Here is a 5,395-nt window from a genome sequence, read left to right as displayed (position 1 = left end):
CTTCACATGCATCATCTTAATTATTTAAGTATATATATATTATGGCCAGATAGCAGCTTATGTTCCCTGAATGAAATTAAGTAATGAAATTACAACGCATTCCTTGCGTTGTACTGTAGGTTGGTCGGTGCTATTATCCCCATAATACAGATTGTGACAGAGAGACTAATGCCTGCTCATGGGTTCGTGAGAGAGGTGAGCCTGGAACTGGTTCATAGTTCAGTCTCACGACCACTATACTACATTCACAATGACAATACACTTTTAAGAAACTACGTAAAATGGTGTGGGCATGTGCTAACTTGTCATGTTGATGTTACAGGCACTAGCCAATAAGTGGCTGCCTCACATGTACAAGACTATTCCATACAGTAATTGCAATAAACATAGTAAGTGGGCCAAATATAATAAACATTTTCCCAAAGATAGCCCTGTTACATGGAAATTCAGTTGCTTTCAAGATAGACTCTAATGGAAGTGGATCTATTTTGCCTGTGTCCATACACAAGGCAGGGTAAAAGCTGGTGTGCTGGATTGAGTTTTAAACTTGCAAAGGAAATAATTGGGTTCGAATCCTCACTCATTCAAGAACCACACTGGAGTAGCTTTGGGAAGGTCAACGTAATCTTGGTAAGTATAATTGGTTTAATTCACACTGAAATGGGAATGGCTATGTATATCGGTGAAAGAGTTTAACTGGAAGATTCCATTGCAGCTAAATTAAGAACAAAAAGGAGTCTCTGAACTCATTGATGGGTTGATACTTAACTATTATTGTTCTCAGGTAGCTATGACGTGGTGTTTTAACTTTAGATCACATGAAAGGTATTAAATTGCAAATTTGCCATATTGGAAGGAGTTCTTGGTTCCCAGAGTGTGAGAGTGTGGGTGAAAATGAAGCTCTCCAGGTAAACAGCCTAAGTCAAGGTGCAGGCTGTGGGGAGAGACAGACCTCTGCTTCTAGGTCTGTTGGAATTATTTCATATTTTGTAATAAGATGTTGAGTTTATGCCTTGGACTGGCATATGTCTTAGGGAGGTATTTGGATGTTTCTGTTATGTTATGGAGAATGTTCTGCAAATAAAGCTTTAATTAAACTTATGAGCCTTGACAATGTTTTATTTCCCCAAAACGAGTCTGTTTTCATGCATCAAAGTGTGCAATATTAATATCTGCAATAAACCTGACTCTCAGGGTTGTTGTGCAAATAAAAATGTGTCCTTGGTGGGAGGATGGGGGTACAAATGGAATCAAATAAAGGATCTGTTTGTGATCTCCTTCAAGCGCTTGAAATAAAGAGAGCAGAAGCTTCTGCTGCTCAGCGATGTTCTCCTTTTGACATTCAGCTGTCAAGCGGAATTGCATTCCTGCAGCCTCATCAGAAGAGAAAGGGTGGCTTTTTCCTACATTATGCACCGAGCTGCTTGGCTGCATGCCAGAATCTGTCAGAAGTGCATGGCCTGTGTCCTTGGCACAGGTGCTCACTTACACACACAGGCTGGGCTCTGCACACTGGAGCCTGGTGTCTTATAGCTGGGAAGGTCGATTAGTCACTTTTTAAACGAAACTTGACTTAGAGCCTTTTCGACACAGTGATTTCCCCCCCCCCCAATGGTTGCTATTTGGGACGATGTTTGGCAAACACTATTTAAAGGTTGTATATGGACATTTTTTTAAATGTTCAGGAAGTTGATCGAGAGTGATGTAGAGGGCATATTCTAAGGGCATAACTAGACGCAATGACGAACGAACATAAGGTTGCTACTAAAAATGGCAGCCCTGTGTCATGTTCTCCCTCCTTACCCCGCACTGTGAACTTAGGGAAACATGCGACTTGACATCATTATGTCACCCATTTCTTTTCCCCCAACCTGGTTCTGCAGCTGATGATGTGGAGGAGGGCTGAGCGATATCTGGTTCTCAAGATTGTGATATATCACCAGGTAAAGGTTGTGATATACCAATATATTACAATGTCTGAAATAAAGATGGAGCCATGTAGAGGCATTGCTTCTTGGGAGAAAAGCGATGGCAAACCTAGACAGCATCTTAAAAAGCAGAGACATCTTGTGTTCAAATAATATTTGCAAAATCATATTGAAAAACCAGAACTCCTATTAGAATAAACAAGTTCCACTATAAATACTGAAATATCAAATAATATGGATAACAATGTGTAACAGAAAAAGAAGTAGAAAGTTGGTTTAATAGTGTGTGAAAGAAAGTAATAGAAATGGAAAGAAATTGCAACTGAGTAGATTGGAAGTCAAGCACAGGGTAGGGTGAGGGGTCAGGGACGGTGGTGGGAAAAGGAAGTATGTGCGGGATTGTATATGGGTATGTGTGAATATTTTTAAGGATTGTATGAAATGTATGTCTGTTTGTATATCCATAACATGTATGTATAAATCTATCAATGTTGAATTATTCCAATAAAAAATCTATTTTAAATTTTTTTAAAAAGCAGAGACATCACCTTGCTGACAAAGGTCCATATAGTTAAAGCTATGGTTTCCCCAGTAATGATGTATGGAAGTGAGAGCTGGACCATATAGAAGGCTGATCGCCAAAGAACTGATGCTTTTGAATTATGGTGCTGGAGGAGACTCTTGAGAGTCCCATGGACTGCAAGAAGATCAAACCTATCCATTCTGAAGCCCTGAGTGCTCACTGGAAGGACAGATCCTGAAGCTGAGGCTCCAATACTTTGGCCACCTCATGAGAAGAGAAGACTCCCTAGAAAAGACCCTGATGCTGGGAAAGATTGAGGGCACAAGGAGAAGGGGATGACAGAGGACGAGGTGGCTGGACAGTGTTCTCGAAACTACTAGCATGAGTTTGACCAAAATGCGGGAGGCAGTGGAAGACAGGAGTGCCTGGCGTGCTCTGGTCCAGGGGGTCACGAAGAGTCAGACATGACTAAACGACTAAACAACAAGAAGAGGCATGGGTGGCTTCATGTTTTCCCCTGTTTTGTGATTTTTGCCAGCACCTGCTCTTGTGATTCACTGGCCCCTGCAGGAGGCAGGGAAGAGCTAAGTCGGCAGAGCTAATGGGGGCTGCAGGAATCGAGGGAAGCATTGGCTGGCTTTATGGTTTTCCCCACACCTTCATTTTTGCATAGCGTGCGCGCGCACACACACACACCAACCATGATTTGTGGTGTATTGCCAGGTCAAAAATTATGAAACTGATACCACAATATGGACTTCAAACTAGTTTTAGACAATATATCGATATATCGCCCAGCCCCAGTGGGCCACAAGGAATTGGGACAGTGTGATGATGTCATGTCATTACAAATAGAGGAAGGGGAAGATTGTCCTGGAGTTACCTTTCCTGCAGCACCCTGTTACACTTTTCAGACTTGGGACCCACTTTTGAGTCCTCTCCTAACATGGGAGCCACCTTTGCATTATTATTACAGGCGTCTCCCCGCCCCCGCCCAACTAACATGTGATCAACTGGTGTGCGATTGTGTATACGCTTGGTGCTGGGAATTAATTAAATTCAAACCAGGAAACAGCAAGAAAGAGTTGGGGAGTTCTCATGGTTCATGAGAAGACCCTTCTAGGAGCCTGAAGAGGACATCAGTGAGGGCAGAGGAAACCCCCAAATGGCCAGAGGTACAGTGGAGTTTTGTTTAGGCCAGGCTTCCTCAATCTCGGCCCTCCAGATATTTTTGGCCTACAACTCCCATGATCCCTAGCTAGTAGGACCAGTGGTCAGGGATGATGGAATTGTAGTCTCAAAACATCTGGAGGGCCGAGGTTGAGGAAGCCTGGTTTAGGCTGCTGTGCTTCCCCACCTAACAGCTGGCGTGTGGGGTAGTGCAGCAGTGATGCATATTCCAACCTCCTGCTGGCCCCAGAGCTTCAATTCTAGTTGTGGATATTTTTGGCTATAGTATTTTTTCGTATGTAGTGAAGAGAGAGCAGAAGAGTGGGTGTTTAGAGGGTGCTTCCCACTTACGCAGGCCATTTCCTCCTCCTCCTCATTTAATGTCAGTGTCGGTACCACTTAGAATCACAGAATTGTAGAATCGGAAGGGCCACGAGGCTCATCTAGTCCACCCTCTGCAATGCAAGAATCTTTTGCCCAACGTGCGACTTGAACCCACAACCCTGAGATGAAGAGTCTCATACTGTGTTGACTGAGCTAAGTGTGCTGCTCTTGCCCTCATTTTGAAATGATATCTATCCATATTCTGAAAAGATTTTTTTTAATACTAGACTAAACTGAAATATTTAAATGTTTCTTTGTCCTTGAGTATTCCCACCACACTTGCAATCTTTTCCTGCCACACCCTTTGAGAACACTACATTAAATAATCTATTTCAGGTGGCTTTTTAGCAAAAGCTACTGTAGTTCTGTAACGTTTTAACTCGGAATAAAATAATAATAATAGTATTATTATGACTGGTTTTATTTATTTTTCTGGATAATTAGTAGAATGCTTTTTGTTATCTGCTTCCTGTTATTTGTTTGGTTCTGTGAGGTTGTATTTTAGAAGCTACCTTCTATGGTAGTTACTCTAAAAGGTAGTTTATTAATATTTTAAACAAAGAAACAAACAAACAAATATTGGTGTGTACAGCTGCCCATCCTGAAAGCAACATGAGAGAGTTGGATAGACTTCAGGACTGCAAAACCAGTTTTGTCCCTGTTCTTTTAATAGAGATCCACCCATCACCCACATGCAAAATAGTGGCTGGGCTTTGAGCCAGATGCAAAGTGGCTCAACTGCATCCCATGAACCCTACAATTGGGTGTCTTGTATTAATTTACAAACCCCTGAACAACTTAGGTCCGGGATACCTTAGGGACTGCCTGAGCCCTTATTTGTTGTTGTTGTTTAGTCGTTTAGTCGTGTCCGACTCTTCGTGACCCCATGGACCAGAGCACGCCAGGCCCTCCTGTCTTCCACTGCCTCCCGCAGTTTGGTCAGACTCATGCTTGTAGCTTCGAAGACACTATCCAACCATCTCGTCCTCTGTCGTCCCCTTCTCCTTGTGCCCTCCATCTTTCCCAACATCAGGGTCTTTTCCAGGGAGTCTTCTCTTCTCATGAGGTGGCCAAAGTATTGGAGCCTCAGCTTCACGATCTGTCCTTCCAGTGAGCACTCAGGGCTGATTTCCTTAAGAATGGATCGGTTTGTTCTTCTTGCAGTCCATGGGACTCTCAAGATTCTCCTCCAGCACCATAATTCAAAGGAATCAATTCTTTGGCGATCTGCCTTCTTTATGGTCCAGCTCTCGCTTCCATACATCACTACTGGGAAAACCATAGCTTTTACTATACGGACCTTTGTTGGCAAGGTGATGTCTCTACTTTTTAAGATGCTGTCTAGGTTTGTCATTGCTTTCCTCCCAAGAAGCAGGCGTCTCTTAATTTC

Source organism: Podarcis cretensis (genome assembly GCF_951804945.1).
Source record: "Podarcis cretensis genome assembly, chromosome: 2".
NCBI lineage: Eukaryota > Metazoa > Chordata > Lepidosauria > Squamata > Lacertidae > Podarcis > Podarcis cretensis.
This window is presented reverse-complemented; position numbering follows the sequence as displayed.